General features: G+C 33.3%; 1 pseudogene; it reads left to right on the top strand.

Annotated features, from left to right (window-relative positions):
• The first annotated feature begins 15283 nt into the window (after positions 1-15283).
• LOC132664635 (DDB1- and CUL4-associated factor 13-like) lies at positions 15284-23852 on the top strand (annotated as a pseudogene).
• The last annotated feature ends 210 nt before the right edge of the window (positions 23853-24062 follow it).

Genomic DNA, 24062 nt, shown 5'->3' with positions numbered 1-24062 from the left:
GGTGTTGGTGAGGATGTGGAGAAAAAGGAACCCTCATGCACTGTTGGTGGGAAGGCAAACTGGTAGAGTCACTATGGAACACAATTTTACATAAAGGAAGGAGGAAATGACCCTAACATTTATTATCTGTTATACACAGAATGCTGAAAAAGTTGACTTATTACATATCATCTTTTAAAATTTAATTGGAAATTAAGTAATTCTAAGTCAAAATACAAGGATTTCATGAACTAGGAATTAAGAATGTTCTGTTGAATTCTACCTTGTACCATTTTCTTCCTTCCTGCAAACTCTTTGACTATCATTTTACTGCCAGCATGCTTTTTATCATTTGTGCCCCTGGTAAATAGGCTAAGCAGTAGGGAGCAATGTTTCTTTTTATTTCCAAAATGAATCCACTAAATTTCATTATTGTTGGTTTCTTACAGTCAACTTCTGTAGAGAATTAATCTAGTCCTTGCTTCCTAGGTGGTTAAATTTCTCTTACCAATCCTGTCAGAGGGTTATAAACTTGCTTTATTAAGTAAAAGAAAATAACATCATTAAAAAGCAAAAGTAGACCATCCATAATCAACATCATATAACAACAACAAAAAGATATTTTAATATCAAAAAGTAGAAAGGGCTTAATTCCCAAAATAGAAGCCTGCCCTTTCCTAAAAAGGGAAACTGGCCATCATACACTGACATACCCAAGAGTCAAAAATCAAGGAAATAACTACGGGCATGTACTAAGGCAAAAAAAAAAAAAAAAAAAAAAAAAAAAACAACCATAGCCTAACATTTTATTTTATCATATTACATCATATTTAATTGATTTCTTATTTGTCAGTTTGAAGATCTCTGTTCTATATCAGATACATAGAGTAATCTGAATCTTATTTGTTTCAGGATTTTATTTGTCATTGAAAACCAAGTCATACTCATATATGAATTTCCCTGGGCAGCTGTAACAAAATACCACAGGCTGGATGGCTTAAACAACAGAAATGTACTTTCTTCCAGCTCTGGAGGTCAGAAGTCATACCCAAGTGTTATCAGGGTGGGTTTCTCCTGAGGCCTCTCTACTTGGCTTGTAGATACCGCCTTGTCACTATGTCCTCACATGGTCTTTCTTCTCTGTGGATGTATCCCTGGCATCTCCTTGGGTGCAAACTGCTCTTCTAAAGGGACACATGCCAGACTGAATTTGAATCCACCCTGATGACCTCGTTTTAACATAATTATCTCTTTAAAGACCCAATCTCCAAATATAGTTGGATACATTCTAGTTACTTAGAGTTTCAATATAAGCATTTTGGGGAGACACAATTCAACCTATAACAACTAGCAATACCACTAAAAGTAGAATATAAACCTATCTAAAGTTGGTACTTTCTCTGAGATTAAAAGATAACTTAGTCCAACTGATATTAAGATTGAAAAATCCAGAGACTTTTACATGTTAGCTGTGACCTCTGAGGGCAAGAATATATTTAGTTCTTCTAGGAACTATGGAACTATATTTTTAGTCATTAAATAATAATTACCAATTCCTCTGATATTGAGAAACTAATATACGTTTTTCTAATTATTCTTTTTTAAAAGACAGTGTTAGCCACTTTCATTAAGTGGGTTTCCAACTCTAGCAATGGCATTAACGTGCCACTGAGATCGGCATGATGCTTTTCCCTTCACATCCCTCTTACTTACATCATGAATCTAAAATAGAAAACTTGAAGGTTATTCAGCATAGAGGGAAATGGGATTTTTAAAAAATACACGTACATTCTCGATTGATAAGGGAACTTATCTTTGTGCATGAAATTAAAAAAAAAACAACACCACCATTATAATACATGTTTGTTTAAACACAGGCATAATATGTATCCAAGATTCTACTTCAAATTGAAATTTTCACTTTTTCTCTACATTTCTATTCCAAAACAGGCATAAATAGGCCTTTTTAGCTTTTGGGGCATTTCAAATTATTGTTTAGTAGATCTAGATCAGACTTTTTGGTTGCAAGCAACAGATAGGGACTTGGATAACTTTAACGAAAAGGTATTCAGTTAGGTCACAGAATTGAGGCTGCAAAACTTGGGTCATACATAGGACAGTCCAAGGGGTTGCTATTCCTGGCATTATGCAGCTAATTTGTTGCAGCTGCAGGCTCTAGTGAGACTCTTGCTGCTACCAAATTGTCCCTGGTACCACCAAAACTGCAAGGATCTTACCCACTCCATTGACTCCACTTGGAACCACATGTTCAATATTCAAAGTCCCTAGCAAAAATGTCTTATTGGTGGAAACTCAGAAATGTACTTGAATCCTCACTAAAGGATATACAGCCTTTTCAACTTCCATGGTGGAGCTAGGTACTGGAAATCACCATTTAACAGACCACGGTAGTAATTCCACACAAGGAAAGTGCTCTATGAGTTGGGGGATAGAGAGGCGATACATTTGTCATTGTGCCTAATCTGTTCTCATGTGGGCCTGGGGGACAACATGGAAGGAAAATCCTTTACGTGTGTGAAATTCAATCAATTTCAAACCAAAATTTGGGGGAAACTCCAAATCTCAATTTATAGACTAAAAAAAGGGTTAAGTGTTATTAGACATTTAAAAATAGCAGTAGGTCGGGGCACCTGGGTGGCTCAGTCAGTCAAGCGTCTGACTTCAGCTCAGGTCATGATTTCACAGTCTGTGAGTTTGAGGCCCGAATAAAGGCTTTGTGATAACAGTTCAGAGCCTGGAGACTGCTTCAGATTCTGTGTCTCCCTCTCTCTGCCCTTCCTCTGCTCATGCTCAGTCTCTCTTTCAAAAAATAAATAAACATTAAAAAATGTTTAAAAAAGAGCAGTAGGTCTTTTGGTAAATTCTGAAAAATAACAGTTTCTTCAAGTAGTTAGTAGAAACTAGATGTAGAATAGTATATTCGTAGAAAGAAAAAGCTTATGATATTGTCTTATTTCAGCCAAAATTTCAAAGAATCCTGGGATCTATGTATGGCTTCATCACTAAAATCAGTACTCTCATAAATGAATTCAATCTAGAAGTTCTGGATAAATGGCTTGAAGGTTCTGTCATCCTAACACATCTGAACAGGTTCACATTTTGCTTCAAATCTTGTTATGTAAAGGTTGCTTAATGTTAAGCACACCAAATAATCAACAAAGGGATGCTTATCTTTACTTAAATAATTAACATTTTACTAAACTAATTCCCTGGCTTATCTTGTGGTCATGGTTCAGAAATTCTAAAATGAAGAAATATTCAAACAAAATATAATGCAGAACCAATTATCCACCAACCAGAATTTAAGTGTTATAATGTGATCACACTGTTTGATCTGTTTTTATACAATCACTAACATATATTATAGATCAATTTGAAGCCCCTTCCCCTATGTCTAGTCACTTCCCCTTCACTGGAAATAGATTTTATCATGAAGTGAGTATATGTACTTGCAATCTTTTTAATACATTTATATATACATATGTGTGTATTATTGAAGAGCATGTAGTATTTTTTGTTTTTTTAAATAAATGTATCATATGTTTTTGTAACATGTTATAATTTTATAATTATTTTATCATTATGTTTTGAGATTTATTTTTTGATACATTAATTTTAGTTCATTTATTGTAACTGATATGCTATAACCCATCTTATAAATATGTTCTATCTATCCCCTATTGATGGACATTTAGTTTATAAGCATTCCTTTTTTGTTTCTACCAGTAATGCTGTAATAAACATTTTTGTACATATGTTTTTATGCACTTATCCTACAGTTTTTCTAAAAATGTAAATTCTGGGTCACAAAGGCATGGGCATTTTTTATTGTGCTAGATGACTGAAAATTATTTTCATCATAAATTATTTTTTTTAAAATTAAAATCCTCAGAGATAACCTGTATTTTTACTGACTCCTACAATTTATAGACATGCCTTCTTCTTTTTGCTCTTATATCACAGACGTAAATCTTTCTAAGAAGATAAAATAACATAAAATAACATACAATGACTTTTCCCAGCATTACGGTTTTGGGTAATGATTTAATTTGCCAATGTGTTCGTTTTTTTCTTGCAAGTAACTTTATTGTATGACAGAAGTCCCTTTTCAAAGGGGAAAATGCTTACTTATGGAAATTAAAGACAGATTTTCTTTTGGAAATATATCCAAATTTACCAGACATATTGGCAGAGCCAGCACTATTTCTATAAAGTTTTGGGAAAATAAAACCTAATTAAAATTACTAAAATTAGACAAATAAAAATCATTTAGTCAAGAGTTCTAAAAAATATCTTGAAGCTTTTCATAGGATTGAGTGATGACACACAAAAAATCATTAGATTTGAAGAGAATTTTTTCACAATGGCTGTTACATAGATATATGAGTTTCCTTTTCATCTATTCAAGTAAAGACTCTGTTTTGTCTTACTGTTTCCACATGTTTGATCAAAACTGAGGAAAAGTAGCAACTTGGATTTACCACTGTTTGTGTTAGATTCTGAAAATAAAGCAAGCTATTCTATAATACAGTGACTTGTCATGGTGAGTTTGATTTATCTAGTAAAAGATGTTGGGGGCATTCTTTATTATTGGGTTTCTGCCATCAATTAAGATTTATTTTCCATCTTTTCTTATTTCTCAAGAAATTATTTTCTAAATACACAGTTTATAAAAGCAGAGGAGATAAGTTAATTCTCACATCCCTCTTCACAACGTGAACTGACTTTTGCAAAGTTAATGTAGGGAAGAAGGTTTAAGAGTGTGTGTGTGTGTGTGTGTGTGTGTGTGTGTGTGTGTGTGTTAAGGTAGGTGCTCTGCTTCCCTCCCTGCTCCCATTCTGAAAGAAAGGAAATGTCCCCTTACAGTGCAAAGATCCTATCTGGTTACCAGCCAATATATTTTGCACTCTCAGACAAGGGAAATATTTGAGGTCTAGAGGTAGACAATCTCTGGGGAGACTGAAGTAGTTTTGTTAATGTAAAGAAAAATACATTTTGCTTGAATATTTGCATGTTTCCACTTATGCAGTGTACTGACTTTCCTTTCAGCTCTGCACAGAATTTGGGCAACCTGAATGTGAAGTTCCTGAAAGTTGAGCTTTCTGGAGATTAAAATAGGATTTCTCCTGATTTACTACTCCTTGTCAGTACTAGTATTCAAGCAGAGTCTGATTATCTGTTGTGACAGTGGTTGGATGGATGACTATTTTAACTGGGCAGTTGACCTATGTCGTTTTGTAAGACATTTCTAATATTAATGTGTTATGATTCTACCAATCCGAAAAAGAGAGATCAAGTTTGGCTCAGCAGGTGGAAAGAGCATCAAAGGAGGAACAGACTCTGAAACACAAAACGTGGGTAGAATTTTTATGCGTGATAACATACGTAAGGGGCAGAGCAGTCAGAGCAAACCTGAACAAAGGTATAAATGGTGATGGTCATCCTGATGCATGTAATTGCTCTAGATCAAAGAACAGCTTTCTAGTAATATTGAAATTAGAAACCAAATTTCCCCACTTCTGAGTGCTCATTCTACTTTGTCAGCAGAATGAGAGAAGTTGTCATTCACACATTTTAGGCAAGTTATCTATCCCTTATAAATAAGAATATATATTTATATTTACAAAATATACTATATATTGTATATAGAGACAATATATAGAAAATATAAAATGGGAGCAAGATGGTTTTCTAAGGACTAGATAATAGTGTAAATAAAATATAATGGAAAAATGTGATTTTTACGTTGCTATTTTAAAAATTAAATAAATATCCAGAGGATATATCTCCAAACTCTGTTATCTATCCAACTGACATGGGCAAACTCATGGTTATTAGTTCAATTTAGGGATATAAATTCTTCATGAAACTGTCGACTATGTTCAAGATACTCATTATCACTATAAAAACATATTTATAAGGTACTTAAGGTACATAAGTAGCAATTTGTCTAAGGGTTAAATGTAAATACCTTAACCAAATTATGATTTCAGGCAGTAGCAAGTAAACAGTTTTCCTTAACCTGGCAAAATCAAAAACAAAGATTTAGACACTTCCTTTCTCTCTCTCTCTCTCTCTCTCTCTCTCTCACTGAAAAGCTAAGTTTTAGCCTCCAGGGCAAGTCTGGTGTTAATGTACTTTATATCCTTCTAACTGAGATCTAGCTGGGGCCCACATGCCTTAAGTAAACCATCTCTTTTCAGCCAAAATTGAGCATAACATTCATTCAATTTCATGGTGTTTCAACGTGTACCTTTTAGAAATGATGAAGTAAGGGAAACTAACCCCAAATCAACTATTGAAGCCCATTAAAGTGGGCTTATTTGCATACTTTGGCTTTATATGGATAACATGCTCCAGAGAGCCGTATGAACTTTTGGGCTGAAGGAGATACTGGGCTATGCCTAATGTTTTCTTGTACAGACCGTTCAGAACTCACATGATACCTAAAGTGTTGTTGATGAGTCTGTCATAGATCAGCACTTCTTGGTTATTTGAGCAGACAAAGAGGTTCAGAAGTATTGAATCTGGAAATGTTAAGGGGTTCAAGGCAATACAAGCGTGCCACTTAGAAAACTGCATCTATGTAGGTTTGGGTTATTGATGTTTAATTAGTGCTCTTGAGATTTCACTCCTCCACCACATGATCCACTTTTCTGATATAAAAGTAGGAGACTTTATATATAAAATAAATATTGATGGTTTATTCAGTGTAGGATTTCAGCTTGTGAGGGCTAACAGAGAGCCAAACAACCCAGAAGTAGTGGGTTTTGGCTCAGAAGAACAGAGGGAAAAGGTCTGTTGTGTGATTGACAGGTGAGATTCTAAGGGAAAAAAAAGTCACTCCAACTCCAGCGCAGATAATAATGTACTTCTGAATATTCAAGCACATCCTGTTATTTTAAAGTTTAAATATAAACTGAGTAAAAGAATCACAAAACTAACCTTAAAAATACAACTCAAGCCAAGGTAACCAGATAGGATTTTTAACACTAAAATTACAGTTCCACTATCAAAAGTTATATTTCATATCTGAAAAATTTCAAAGCTGTGTGTTGTATAGTCCAAGGTCTGAAATCTTTGACAAGAGCAAGTTCTGAGTACCAGGATTAAGTGTATTGTTCCTCAATTTATGCATATTTGAGTATAGAACACTTAACATTTGCAAATTTCTATAACCTGATGAATGAAAGTTAAAGAGAATGTGTTATTTAATGTTTACCAATATAAAAAGTGATATTTTAGGAAGCTCATCTTATTGGACAACTTAATTTTAATGTTATACATATATGAATAAGTGACATATTTACTTGGTTCAAATGTAAAATGACTGCACTTTTGTCCATGCTTGGACCCTATTTTTACATTACTAATTTTCTGAAAAATCCAAATATTCAAAGTGATTTGTTAGAAATATGTAAGAGGGGCACCTGGGTGCCTCAGGCGGTTAAGTGTCTGGCTTCGGCTCAGGTCATGATCTCACAGTTCATGGGTTCGAGCCCTGCGTTGGGCTCTGTGCTGAGAGCTCAGAGCCTAGAGCCTGCTTTGGATTCTGTGTCTCCCTCTCTCTCTGACCCTCCCCCACTCACACTCTGTCCCTGTCTCTCAAAAATGAATAAACATTCAAAAATATTTTTTTTAAAAAGAAATATGTGAGAAAAAACACTGATCTGTAAAAATAAGTTACAAATAGAAAATGTTTAAATTTACTCTGTAATTTCAATACCCATTCAAGATTGAATACTGATTTTTTTTCTTAAATAACAGACGTTTATATAGCTTACTATCTATACACCTTGTAAGATAATAGAAAATACACAATTGGTCCATGCCCCCAGTTCCTGGCAGAGTTCCAAAACCCTTGAAGTAACCTAATTGAGAAGAGCTACAAGCATCTTTTGTTCTAATATTTGGTCTTTGATCCTGGTTCCTGACACCACACTTCTGAATCCCTAGGAATATCCTGGGGAATATCCCTTTTATTCTAATGAGGCTACTCTAGATGGGCTCCAAGATGGGAGACAGTCATAAGACAGACCAAGCCATATTTAGAAGCTTGGATTTTCAGCCCCACACCTCATTCTCCAGAGAGGTAAGAGGGGCTAGAAGTGGGGTTAATATGCACACATAATGCATACATAATGCATACATTATGGATACATAATGAAGTGTCCATCCCCAAAGCACATGTTTGGAGAGCTTCCATGTTGCTGAACACATGGAGAAGGGGGGACAGTGGACTATCCAGAGGGCCACATCCTTTCCTTTTCCCTTGTCCTATGCATCTCTTCTATCTGGCTCTTCCTGAATTATATCCTTTCATAATAAAATAGTAATATAGTAAATAAAATGTTTCTCTGAGTTCTGCGAGCCATTCTAGCAAACTGTTGAACCTGACAAGGGAGTCATGGGACCCCCAATTCATAGCCAGTAGGTCAGAAGTACAGATAACAACCTGGAACTTGCAATTGACATTTCAAATGGGGAAGGCAGTCTTGCGGAACTGAGGCCATAATTTGTGGGATCTGATACTAACTTCAGCTAACTTCTGATGGTGTCAGAATTGAATTCTAAGATTCCCTGGTCATGTCACAGGGTACTGCTTGTGTTTCTCCCAACACAAATTTGGTGGCCAAAAGTGTCAGAAGTGCTATATGTGAGTAATAAAACATACAGGAGAAGTGATTTTTTTTCCTACTGAGCACTTTTGCATACATTTTAGTAACATTAATTCATTATTCACCATAAGACACCTACAATGTATTATCTCCATTTCACAAATGAGGAAATTAGACTAAGGTTAAGTAATTTATCCAAGGTGACATAGCTAGTAAAGGCAAGCTCCAAGCTCTTAAACCACACTCCACATGACCTTTTCTTCTCATGGAGCCACTCAAGAGAAGACTGTGTGGGATTAGAAGCTAAGCAAAGAGGAAATGCTATCAAATTTGAATCACTAATAATATGTAACAACTGTTGTCATTCTTTAATTTGTCTGATATGGAGAGAATCATTGAACATATTTGACATCCAGTTGAAATTTGCATTTCTGATGGAATTTTCACCGTGATAGAATTATGATTTACAACTATCTCAGTTATTTTTCAGGAAAGAGGGGCATCTTTGTCAAATATTTACTTCTAAGACAGTTTTTCCATTTTATTGAAAATGAAGGCATGTATCTCCTCCTATGACATGGTAACATTGTTACAGATTTTGGAGAGGCAAATCAAAGTTGTTTAGTTGTTAAATCAGAAAGAAACTTCCAAGTATTGTATTCATTTGACAAATATTTAGAAAATGGAGTCTGTTTTTCAAAATACATATTATTTATTGTCTCAGTTGCAGTATTTGTACCAGTATCTCACTTTGGCAGAACATTATCAAGAGAACATGTATTTGCATTTTACTTGTCATCAAACTCCTCATCACTTCAAGGTAAATATCTGCTCAGAGTGGATACATCCAAAACCTACCCGGCATTTCATAAGGGCTGTGCACATGTTTGTGATATAGTAATGGATTCCTAAACATAGGTAGGCCTGAATGTAAAAACAAAATGAAAGCCAAAAATCTGTGTATTGCTACAAATTTAATTGATGCCACTTTTTTTGTTTTTAATCAAGAGGTCTAAATATATTTTTAAAATTAAGAAAAAATTTGTTTAAGGACTACATAAAATGAGTCAACATGATTGTTCAAGTAAATATTATTTTTTGGTATTTTACTTAGTCTGTGGATATTTTTATGAAATATAATTTAGTATGGACATTTTACTATGGTTTTCTTTACCAATTTAAAATAATTTAAAAACTATAAAAGCAACACAAATTGTTCCCATAATTTATGGGAGATCCTGAATGACCCTCTTAGAAGCAGACCCAGGCAAATATTGTCTAAAAGAAAACTAAATGATCCCTGCTAATTCTAAAGGCTATAATTTTCCAAGAAAGACCCAGTGGGCATCCTAAATGCACATTACATGCCCAAATATTTTCCAGAAACAATGCTATAGTGTGTCAGAGGTTCCTATGAAATCTAGTTGATTAAAAGTTTGAAAACCAGCCCTAATTTGTTTGGAAACAATGAAAAGTTTAATTGTGTTCATTTAATCAAGGATACAAGAGTGCCACCTAGTGCTCAAGTTTCATGAACTGCAGACACATGGCCCTTAGAAACCAGTATATGATGGAGCAGGCATATACTACTCATACAAAGCAGATAAAGTAACAGAAAATGTGGTAATTTCTCATTTTATATGATTTTCTTATAGAGCATAATCTGCTATTTATTTGGGTGCCACAACTTAGGTTTTTTAAATATTAGATTTTTATATCCCTGGTGTATTCCTATAGGTTTTTCCTGAGATTTTATATATCATAATAAAACAGCATGAACATTTGGTGAAGTCTTAGTAAATTGCAGGTAAAATTCTAATAACAGGAAAAATGAACTTATATAGTGACTAACAATAATAATGGCAATTATATTTTAGGAGATTGCTATATGTTAATGTGCTTTGTTCTTTACTTTTATTATCTCTGATACTCAGGAATTCTATGAGTGAGGTATTATATCAACTTTACAGATGTAATTAAATCTCAAAGAGTTATGTTTGAAACATTGCATTGCTGGTAAGTGTGGGAGACCATATGATAAGTGTGATCTTCATGAGAGGACACCATGCTAGATTATATGCTATCTAATTCCGTAGTACTTCAATGATGCCAATTATCAAACCAAAGCCTAAAAATGCCCACTGATTAAAGTTAACAACATATGCCATTTGTCCACTTGTGATCTTATAACTGAAACTACCTCAAATATCTATGCCACAATTGTAGTTAGAACAGAAACTAATAGAAAAATAAGATTATTTAGAAATATGTTTTGCTCACAAAAGAGCTTTTATATATATTTTTATTTCATTAAGTCATAAAAGAAGTATTAGTATCTCACTCTTTTTTTTTTTTCTTTTCTTTTTTTTTATTTTATTTTATTTTATTTTTTTTATTTATTTTTTTTTTATTTTTTAATATATGAAATTTACTGTCAAATTGGTTTCCATACAACACCCAGTGCTCATCCCAAAAAGTGCCCTCCTCAATACCCATCACCCACCCTGCCCTCCCTCCCACCTGCCCTCCCTCCCACCCCCCATCAACCCTCAGTTTGTTCTCAGTTTTTAACAGTCTCTAATGCTTTGGCTCTGGCACTACTGACATATTGGGCCAGATATTCTTTTATGTCAGGGGCTGTACTTCATATTTTTGTAAAGAGAATAATGTCCCCAACCACCTTTGCCAAGTATCAGAATGATGAAATTTTTGTGGTGATCCTTAAGGAAGGCTCTCTGCTAATAGTTCCTACACCCTTAATTTTATATATACTCATTCCAAAATAAAGTTGAAAATATTAGACTCTGAGTCTAGTGGAGCAGAACAGCTGTGCATAAGATCAGGTCTTTATTCTGTTTTGCTTAATATCTAATGAAAGTGAAATATTACTTTGAGCCAAAGTTTAAGAATTACCTCATAGAGAAAGTTAGTTTCAAAATTATATCTGGTAGATATAGGCTCTGGTAGGACCTTCTTCTGCAAACATCTGATCCCAAGACTTTTCTATTTGCAAAAATCTTTCATGTATATGATGAAAGCAGTACAGATTGCCCATAATTTTGTGGTTTATCTGAATTTATGTTGTTTTTTTAGAAAACTGATATCTAATTTAGGTGGAAATTTTTACTGAACCAACAAAAAATAAACAAGTAGTTCCATATCACCTCAATATAAACCAATTATCTCTTCTCTCTCTCTCTCTGTCTCTCTCTCTGTCTGTGTGTGTGTGTGTGTGTATATATATGTATATATATATATTTTTACATATATTACATATATTTATATGTATATATACATATTTATATTTTATACATTATACATTTATACATTATATTTACATATAATACATATATATATACATATATATACATATATATACATATATATATGTATACATATATATATATATATGTATATATATACGTATATATATATATGTATATATATATAAAACACCTGGAGAGCTAGGTGTTTGCAAGAAGTTAGAACAGAAAGATTGAAGAATGAGGAAAGATCATCTAGATGGTAAAAAAAGAAAAAGGAAGCAATATGGCATAGTGAGAGGGACTTGACAGACATTTCAATGATTATTGTAGTATAATTTTTTAATAAATTGCAAGGCTATGGGTAAGGCTTCATAAATATTTTTTGTAAAATATAAAAAGATGAATAAACTGTCAGAGTCTCATTTTATTCTTCATATCACTCAAGAAACTTGTATTAAGTGAATTAATGAGGTTAGAAGTACATTATTTGTAAAGATCAAATAAGATGTGTATTACAGAAATCCTCTCAAATTCCCATTAAAATACCCATAAATTTATAAAACAACAATTCTTAATAGCACTGTGAGAAAACATTAAATCATAGCCTGAGCAAAAGTTCAACTAAATACCTAGTGACTTCATGTTTTCTAAATTATTTTAACAATACCTACTAAACATAGTGTTCAATATTTCTATATGAAGATTTCTTTACCAGCATAATTTTTTTGGTCTTTGTATTTGACCTTGTCTTGGTAATGTCAATAATAATTCCAGAATTCAAGAAGTATTTTTTTCTTTTTCTTTTTTTTTTTTTTTTGAGAGAGAGAGTGTGTGGCATGGGGGGTGGCAGAGGGAGAGGAACAGAGATCATCTTAAGCAGGGTCCACCCCAGCTACAAGGGTCAGCTCTATCTCATGATCTGAGATCATGACTTGAGCAGAAATCAAGAGTCAGACACTCTACCAACTATACTCTTTTAGTAGCTGTAAGTTATCATCTTTTGATTTTCTTTTAGTAAGCTCATAGTTCTTTTACATTTACATCTTCAAGATTTATATCTGTAACTTTTCCTCATCTTTGTGACTAACAAAGTAAGTAAACAGAAAGGAAATGAAAAGCATTGTACGGAGAATTAGTTTAGTGGGCATATGTAATTTTTCCTGCAAACAGCTGACTCGGTGCTAAGCTATTGAAGATAGATTACCTGATGTGATATGTTACAGAGTCCTAGAAAGCTTGTATAAATTGAAACTCATTACATTTAACACAATTTCCTCAAGTAATACAAGAAACTTCATGATCAAACAACCAAAGCGACAAAAAGGCTTGCATAAATGAAGTTAACTTATATATAGGTAACAAACTATATGACATTTATTCTTAGTTGAATTTTTGAGAAAAAAAATCATATCCAATCATGTCAAAACATGTATTCTGCGTACTAAATATTAAAGTAATAGAATCGGTATAGATAAACTTTATAAAAGCTTTTAAATGCACAAGTATGAACCAAATATCAAAAGGAAAGCAGTGGAGTATTCTTTTAAAAAATGAAGTTACTTCTGTCAAGTAAAAATTCACCTTATTTCAACTGCTTTGTATGTTCATGTTCTGGCATATTGGGTTTTCTTCAAGAGAAGCACTAATTTACTTTGTAGTGTGAAGAAACTTTCTATTAGTATTTACAAGCTCAATGCTGCCTTGTCTTATGAAACATGTTATTAACTGTTAATCCACACAACACCCCTTGTTAAATACCTCATTATTATTATCTTCACTTTCCAGCTGAAGAAACACACCAAGAGAGGTCACAGAGTGAGTCAAGGCCAGGATTAGCAATGAAAAGCACCCAGTTGTTGGTGCTTTCCTTGGTCTACCCGGCCACGCTAAATAGGTGAGATGGCTTGCCTGGATAGCCACAAAGAATGGGAGCTGACCCAGAGCTTGTGTAACCAAATTCCTAATAAAGACAGCCTGTGTAGTCCTTGCTTTTGGACTTCATACAAGTTACCCTAAATTTGAATTGGTGGGGCCCTCACTCATATTCTTGACCTAGATCCTGAACGTTGCCCTTACTATTCCTCACCTCATGTCACCATCACTACTGAAACCCTAGGAGTTTACCTGTGGTTTGCTCTACTCTGAACCTATTTCTAAGGAGAGAAAGGTAAATAGTGCTGAGGGCATTTTACAACCTAGGGTGATATTTCTGGAGGGACTGGAATCTGTATTAATTATCTTAAAAAAATGAGACCAAATTTATAAACTTTGTGGGCTTTTTTTTATCTAAATGTTTGAGAAAAAATAAATGCACATGTAAAAAAACTGAAATTCTAGACAGTGGCTACAGTATAAGTAATAGATATATATTTTATGAAATATTGATAGACAATGAAGACCTGAATTTTCTAAATTATTCAACTTCCAATTGTTAAGAAATCTTTCACGATAGCAAGCACTTTAACCTTAAAAAGAAGTATGATCAAGAAAATAGAAAAGAACTTTTAAAACTATCTAATAGCAATTAAAAATACTGGGTTTTGTTGGAGCTATGTAGCTTTTACAATTTTTGAAATGTGGAAGACATGGGTTACCAATAATGTTTATAAAAAACATATTCTTATTTTAATTAATCTAATATCTCATTGGGAAACAAAGACATTTGATTAAAGAGGTGTATAAAGGTTTACTTATTGGTAAAATATCCTAATAATATTGTATAATAGTTAATATATTTGATGTAACTGATGAAATTTATAAAAGTGTTTTGCTTTGTATAATGAAATAGGGTCCTAAGTTATTTTTTTCTTTCTTTTAAATGAAATGAAAAAACATTCCCTAGGGTGGGGAAAATAATAAAAGTATATCAAAGCTGACAGGAAAAATTCAGATTATCCCGTTATCTACCCAAGCAATTGAATATATTTTTTAAAGTTTTCATATTAAAAAAATCACATTTCAAAATCTGGCCCAGATGGCTTCATTATTGAATTCTTCCACATATTTAGGAATAAATAATTCTAAACACTTTCACAAAAGAGAAAAACAAGGACCCACAGCTCACCTTATGGGGTCAGCACAGACTTCACTCTGAAATTTTAAATTTTAAGTTGGCATTAAGAGAAAGGAAAATTACAGACAAATTTCTTTGGAAAATATAGTTGAAAATTTCTAAAAGAAATGTGAGCAAATCAAACCATAAAACAGATAATGTAACAACATTCGGTAGGGTTTATTTTAGGTCTGTAAGAGAAGTTTAACATTCAGAATGCAATCAATCTAATTCATCACATTGACAGAATAAAAGGGGGAAATGGCATAATTATATCAATAGATACAGGAAAAACTTTTGATAAAAGTCAATATCCTTTCATGATAAAAACTTTTAACAAACTAAAAATGGAGGAAAATCTTAATCTGGTAAAGGGTATCTACAAATGTCTACACCATACATTATATTTAATAAAGACATATCAAAAATTTCCCATCAAGACTGGGAACAAGATAAGAAAGTCTGATATCATCACTTTTATTCAACTTTGCACTGGATGCCCCAGCCTGTGCAATAATATTATCAAAATAAATAAATATTATAAAGTTTGGAAAAGAATAAATGGATTTTGTTTATAAATGGCATCACTGTGCACACAAAATATCCAAAGCATTCATAAAGTGTTAGAATCAGTAAGTAAATTTAGCATGACTGCTGGATATAAGAATTAGAAAATAAAAAATTTTAAAGAGCATTAATTTAACATCAAGCACATAAAATTTCGATATATTTACCTAATAAAAATTTTGCAAAGTCTTTGCACATAAAATTTAAAAATATTACTTATGAAAATTGAAGAAGAGGTAAATAAATGAAAGAATTTACTAAAGATTGTAAATGTATCAATTATTTCCCAACTTCAATTCAATTCAATTGAATACCAATTAAAATCAAAACTTTATTTTTATTGACATTGATTAGTTTATTTTAAAATTCTAATGAAAATGCAGAAAGGTCAAGATGAGGCAAGGCAATCTTGAATGAAAATAAAGTCAAAGTATTTAAATTACCATATATCAATACTTACCAAGAAATCACAGTAAGATTTTATGATATTGACACAAGAATAGAAAAACTGACCAATGGCATATAATAAAGACTCCAGAAACAGAGTCATATAAGCAACCACAGATATTATAAAAGTGACATTGCATTGCAGTGGGGGGAAAAGTTAGGTTAATAAATTTTAATCTGGTTGTCCTGAATACAACCAAAATTTATTCCATATTAAGTGTAGATCTAAATAATGTGAATTACAAAACAATAAAGGTTGTAGGAGGTAATATACGTGAATACTTTCATAGCCAAAGTAGTAATTTAAAGTCCTTAAAGAGGAAACAAAATGTACTAGCCAAAGATAACACTAATAATTTGTGCCTCATAGAAATTAAGATTTCATATTTATCAAAATATTCCATGAAGAGTTTACAAGGCAGAATGAAAAAAAAGTTATAGTATATGTAATATATATAATATATATTATATATATAATTTATAGAAAATGTGTATATTATGTATATAGATAATATGTATGGTGTATATGAAAAATAAACATAATACATGTTACATATGTACTATATAATGTATAGGAAAAATAAACAGGCTATATAAAAAATCTACAACTCAAGAAATATAGATAGATGACCCCATAGAAAAAAGCAGACAAAACACTTGGACAGGCACTTCACAAAGAGACTATCCAAATGGCTAATAAACATATGTAAATGTGATCAACATCAATAGCCATCAGGTACATACAAGTTAAAAACACAGTGTAACAAATATGTATAAGATCTACACGAGGAAACTATAAATTTCTGATGAATGAAATCAAGTAAGAACTAAGTAAATGGAGAGGTATTCCATGTTCATGAATAGGAAGATTCAGTATGGTCAACATACCAGTTCTTCCCAACTTGATCTATAGGTTCAATACAATCTCAAACAAAATCTCAGGAAGTTATTTTGTGGATATTGACAAACTGATTCTAAAGTTTAGATGGAGAAGCAAATGAGCCAGAATAGCCAATATAATATTGAGGAAGAACTGTAAAACTACAATAATCAGGACAATGCGATATTGGTAAAAGAACAGAGAAATAGATCAATGGAACCAGATAGCAAAATCAGAAATAGCTGCTGCAAATATAGTCAATTGATTTTTACAAAAGAGCAAAAGCAATAAAATAGATCAAAGATAGTCTTTTCACCAGAGGTTACTGGAACAATTGAACATCCACATATTGATGAATAATAAATCTAGATTCACCAAAAAAAATGAACCTAGATAATCTAGACAGGCATTATGCTCTTCACAAAAATTAATTCAAACTGGATCATAAAATTCAAAACTATAAAATTCCTAGAGGATAATATAGGACAAAACCTGCATGGTGACCTTGGATGTGATGATTACTTTTTAGATACAACAGAATCCACAATCCACAAAAGAAATAATTGATAAGTCAGACTTCATCAAAATTACAACTTTTGTGAAAAGCCACGTCAAGAGAATAAGAATACAAGCCACAGACTAGGAGAAAATATTTGCAAAGACACATCTGATACATCTGGGCTGTTATCCATAATATACAAAGTACTCTTAAAACCCAAAAGTAAGGAAATGAACCATTCATTTAAAAATTGGGCCAAAGATCTAAACAGACACTTCTCCAAAGAAGATATGCAGATAGTAAGTAAACAAATAAAAAGATGTTCTACATAATAGATCACCAAAAAGTGCAAATTAAAATTACAGTGAGATACCATTAGAGACACCTATTAGAATGGACAATGGACAAAATTTGGAACACTGACAACACCAGCTGTTGGCAAGATTGTGGAGCAATGGGAATTTTTATTCATTGCTGGTGAAAATGCAGAATGGTATGGACACTTTAGAAGACATTTTGGTGACTTCACACAAACTAACATATTCTCACCAGATGATCCAGCAATCACTCTCCTTGGTTATTACCCAAAGGAGTTGAGAACTTACGTCCACACAAAAAAATCTGTCCACACACGTTTTGTCAGCTTTATCCATAGTGGCCAAAATTTGAAAGCAACCAATATGTCCTCTGTAGGTGAATGAATTCATAAACTGGAACACAACAGAAAATTATAGAATTCTACATTACAAATAATAGAATATTATTCAGTTCTAATAAGAAATGATCTATCAAGCCATGAACAGATATGGAGGAAACTTAAATGAATAATAAGTGAAAAAAGCCAATGTGAAAAGATTACATTCTCTATTATTCCAACTATATGATACGCTGGAAAAGAAAAGAAATGTGGAAAGAGTAAAAAGATACTTGGGTCATTGTGGGCAGGATTAGTATAAATAGAACACAGAGGACTTTTAGGGCAATGAAAATACCCTGCATCATATTATAATGATGGATACATGTCTTTACACATTTGTCCAAACCCATAGAATGTACAGCAGGAAGAGGAAACCTTAATGTAAACTATGACCTTTGGGTGATTATGATGTGTTGCTGCAAGTTTTCAATAATAATAAATGTACCGTTGGTGAAAAATGTTGATAACAGGGGAGGCTATGCATGTGTGGGGATAGGAGGTACGTGGCAAATCTCTGTACTTTCCTCTTGGTTTGCTGTGAACTAAAACTGCTCTAAATAAATTAATGTCTTTTTAAAAAATTACATCACACACACACACACACACACACACACACACACACACACACACACACACATTACTATACATCTACCAGAAACTTTGGAGGCAAGTACTGCCAATGAGAGTATGAATAAGTATAATCTCTTTGTAAAGCTGTCTAGCAGTATATCTCCTAAAGCAAAACATAATAATAGCTTATGACAAAACAAATACACTATTAAATATAGAAAATTTGAATATATATGCACTGAAAGACATGTCAAAAAATTAATAATATAATTATCTTGTATAGTGAAATACTGGAAACAACCCAAGTATCCATGAATAGAAGAACATACATAATTTTAGAATATTGATATTCTAAATGGAATATTACACAACAACCATGAGTAATCTAATTCTACAAACAACCATATGGATAGTCTCACAGACATAACACTGAGTGAAAGAAACCAGACACATACACAAAAACACTATATAATTACATTTATATAAATGTCTCCAACAGGCAAAACCAATCTGTGTGATGGAAGTCAAAATAGCTGTTCTCTTTGGGGAGGTGGGAGGAGCATGGTGGCTAGGAGAGTACAAGGGAAGCTTTTAGAAAAGAAATTGTGGTTTATATACACAATGGAATACTACGTGGCAATGAGAAAAAATGAAATATGGCCTTTTGTAGCAACATGGATGGAACTGGAGAGTGTGATGCTAAGTGAAATAAGCCATACAGAGAAAGACAGATACCATATGGTTTCACTCTTATGTGGATCCTGAGAAACGTAACAGAAACCCATGGGGGAGGGGAAGGAAAAAAAAAAAAAAAAGAGGTTAGAGTGGGAGAGAGCCAAAGCACAAGAGACTGTTAAAAACTGAGAACAAACTGAGGGTTGATGGGGGGTGGGAGGGAGGGCAGGGTGGGTGATGGGTATTGAGGAGGGCACCTTTTGGGATGAGCACTGGGTGTTGTATGGAAACCAATTTGACAGTAAATTTCATATATTAAAAAATAAAAAAAAGAAAAAAAAAAGAAAAAAAAAAGAAATATTATCTTGATCTGGGTGATTGTTACAAAGGAGTGAGTAATATATAAAAATAATTGAGAAGTACACTTAAGATCGTACATATATATATTTGTTATACATTATACATTCATAGAAAATTTATATAAAAAGCAGAGATCACTTCAAAGACAAACGGCATAAAATTTTCTTTTTTTCATAATTATATAACAATGACTAAATTCAAGTAACAAATCCAACCCAATCTAAACGGATCAAGGTGAGGCTAAGAGGAAAAAACATTGCTTAATCTTACAATCAAAGTTCAACAATTTCTATTACTTGCCAATAGATATTTTCTCATTAAGCAGCCATTGTTCGTAGATGTCAATTGTTTTCAGATGAGACAAAAATTTTCTTCCATAGGTATATTTTACCTTTCTTAAATCCAAGCACCATTGCACAAATTCTCGAGTCATAAAGGAGATCAATTCAGCCAACATACCACCACTATTAAAAAATAAAGCCAAAGTACACATTTCTCTTGCCATAAACCAAATTCAAAATGTTCAGGTTATCTGTAGTGAAGCCTGTGTGTGCTTTATTTCCTTCTTGATTCAAAACACCAGAGAGTTCCTTCATGCCAGCTGGTTACAGCAGAAGCCAAACAGAAATGAAACAGCAAATTATAAAGCCACCAGTGCTGCCTCCCTCTTAAACACCCTGCCCTGTTATCAAATGTCATATTGTTCCTTATTCCAGCATCCTCCCTTTGAATTGGTGACTAGCATTTAGGTTTTAAGCACTCTATCCCATAATATAATAAAATAAACCAAGTTTTCTAAATCTACTCCCTAGATGCAGAAACAGATATTCTTTAGCTTTGCACACTATTACTCATGTCCTGAGCTAACTTTATTATGGTTACTCTGATTATTAATACTTTCCTGGCTAATCAGTGTCTTTGAGGCCTCTGCACATTTAGCTACAGCCATTCTATTTCAGTCCCTTATCCACCCCATTAGCAAATTTAGGGTAAATAAAAGACAAGCAGACCAGGTCCTATGGGGCATTATCACTCTTCATGCTGCTCTGAGAGCCCTGGGACTCAGGTTGTAGACCCCATGATGGCTTCATTATCATGCGTTAAAGAGGTTATATGTATTCCTAAAGTGAAGCACATTAATTCATATTGTGAGTTGAAATTAGGACATAAGAAATTTCCCTTTTATTCCGGTTTAGTATTTCATATTGTTGAGGCATAATGTATAGCAGGACCTGCTCTTATCCATACACTGTCTGTGTCTATCAAAAATGATTCAATAAATACAATCCCATATTGTAGCAGCATCTGAAACAACTGCATAATCTTAGCACTGAACAAGATAAATCAAATTACAAAAAAAATTTATAGATGAAGACACGAAGTCTAAGAAAGATCCATGACTCGTTCAGCATCACACCACTACTCACTTGGTATTAGGTAATATGCTTCTATTTTATTAGTATGTAATAGAGGTAAACAGAGAAACAAATGGAGCAATTTTCTAGCCTCTAGAAAACTGTGTAGTAGAACATTCTCAAAAATGTTTTACTGATGGGGGATGCATAGTAACAATTTTCGAGACAACTGACTTAGGCTACACTGCTTTGCCAGCACGATATTTACTAGTAAATATTTCATTTGTGTGCATATGTGTATATGTATTATGTATGTATGTATTATATACATTATATATGTACTATATGTATGTGTTATTATGTGTGTATTATATGTATTATATGCATTATGTGTATAATACATATGTATTATATGTATGTATGTATGTTTTATATGTATTATATATGTCTATATTATTATATATATGTACATATACATGTACATGATACAAGTATACATACATGCTATATGTGTGTCATGCATGTGCACATATTACCACTTTTTGAGAACTGAAAACTCAAAATCCTCAAAAACTTAAGAGAGCATGCCATTGTAGACTACAACTTTTCAAGCCAAGACTCAAGGACTTTTGGAGATCTCAGGAGTTCAAAAGGTTTGTGAAAGAGCTGATATTTGTGAGGTATTTTGTATAGGCATACATGTGTACATTTCTGTATGTCTGGAATATAATGAGTTCATAGTGTTTTTTTCTTTCTTTCTTTCTTTCTTTCTTTCTTTCTTTCTTTCTTTCTTTCTTTCTTTTTTTTTGAGAGAGACAGAGAGCATGCACACGAGCAAGCAGGGGAGGGGCAGAGGGGGAGAGAGACTCTTAAGCAGGCTCTACACCCAGCACAGAGCCCAATGCACAGCTCAATTTCATGATTGTGAGATCATGACCTGCCTGATCCGAAATCAAGAGTTAGATGCTTAACCAACTGAGCCACCTAGGTGCCCCACTTTTACTAGATTTTGAGCATCAGTGTTTTATAACCAATTTGTATTATTTTCTCAGGTTCACTCAGCCAAAAGAGATTCTTTCCTTTTTTTTTTTAGCCAAAATATGAAGCTCTTGAATAGAATAATCTATATTTTGTACTCTTCAATGTTAACGTTTTCACATCTAAAATCTGGAGAGTGTGAGTTAGGTCAAGCCCTAATCTAGTTTGATTTTCACAACATGAATTCTTCAAACTTAACTGATCATTTTTCCTGAGTCCAGTAGAATTCTTTTCAAAGTGGTAGCATATCTAAAGTTGCACACTGTCCTTCTGGATCTCAAAATAAGTCATGCAACCACTGCCAAATGGTATATTTCAATAACTGCATCACATTGGCACTATTATATAAATTCCTATAAGGAACAGACTGATGGATGCCAAATGCCAGGGGAAATTGGTAGCTTCTATGGTGGAAGCAAGGAGGACTGTGTTTGGAACCCAGGAGATCTTCTGAGGTTCTTTTTACAATTCCCATGCCAACAGTAAAGATTAATGGAAAACTACAGGAACCAGAAAAGGCAGAGTAATTAAGGATTCAGATTTTTCAGGAAGGAATATTTGGATCTACATAGCCAGTTACAAGAAACTATAATCCTACCTTATATCCTTTTGAGGTCCCATGAGAAAGGTAAGAGCTTTAAATGTTACCAAACTGGGATGGGTATTGGCAAAACTATTTCTCGCTTCCTTACAGAGATAAAGTCAATTGTTTGGCAAAGCATCCAAAAAGCCTGGCTACTGTCCTTCCTGGGGCATGTGATCGAGAGATTAGAATTTGGAACTCAACTAAATGAAAAAGTATCCATACAATACAAGCACATGAGAGTTTTGTATAAGGAATACATACTTGTTTTGTGGGACTTTTTTTTTTAACTGTTGGTGATGACAAAACTGTGAAGCAGTAGAAAATGGATGGACTGGGCTATGGAGAAGAGGAGGAACCACTGCATACAATATTAGGAAAGAGAGTGTATACAGGAATTGCTCATCACTGGAAAGAAGCTGTTTTTGCCACATGTGGACACCAAGTAGACATTTGGGATGAATAAAGAACCAATCCTATATGTTTGATGATCTAGGGATTTGACAGTAGTGTTAAACTTAATCCAACTGACACATTTCTCTTGGGCAGTTGTGCTTCTGACAGGAATATAGTACTATATGATATGAGGCAAGATACTCCTCTGAAAAATGTCATCTTAGGTATGGGAACAAATACAATTTGTTGGAACCCTATGGAAGCTTTCATTTTTACTGCAGCAAATGAAGATTACAAATTCTATGCATTTCAGAAGCATCCACTATACACTCTTGTAATGGTACGTATGGATCTGTATCTGCAATGCTTAATGTACATTATTCTCCCACTGGGAAAGAGTTGGTGTCTGCTAGTTTTGATAAATCTATTTGAATCTTTCCTATTGGCAAAAAAAGAAATGGGTTAGTCTATCATGCAAAGAGAATGCAACATGTTCTCTGTATAAAATAGACTTCTAACAGCAAATGTATTACGTGTGGATCTGATGAAATGGACTTTTGTCTGTGGAAGGCTAATGCTTCTGAAAAACTGGATGTGCTTACTTCACGAGAAGAAGCAGTCAAAGGGTATAGCCAGAAGTTCAAGGAGAAACTTCAACACCATCCTCATATAAAACGCGTTGCTCATCACTGATATCTACCAAAATCTATCTACACCCAGATTCAAGAACAGCACACCATTAAAGAAGTTGGTCAACAAAAGGAAGGGAATCGTTTTAAACACAGCAAGCCTGGATCTGTATTGATTGTGTCAGACAAGAAGGAATACATAGTGACAGTTCTGAAATAGTACCTGGTATTCCCACCAATCCTAATGTATAATTACTTGTTACATTTTTATTTTAAAACTGTGCAAATAAATGTACTGGCTCTAGAATAATCACAAACAGTTCAGTTCTATGTGTAGAGTTGCTACCCTGGAAAATTATCCTGTAAGGTGGCCTGCTTGATAAAACTATCCAACATTTTATCTTTGATCAGCCTTCTTATTCATTGAGGA

This window comes from Panthera onca, chromosome F2 (genome assembly GCF_046562875.1).
Source record: "Panthera onca isolate mPanOnc1 chromosome F2, mPanOnc1 haplotype 2, whole genome shotgun sequence".
Classification (NCBI taxonomy): Eukaryota; Metazoa; Chordata; class Mammalia; order Carnivora; family Felidae; genus Panthera; species Panthera onca.
Note: the sequence above shows the minus strand (reverse complement) of the source record. Positions and strands in the feature narration are given on the sequence as shown.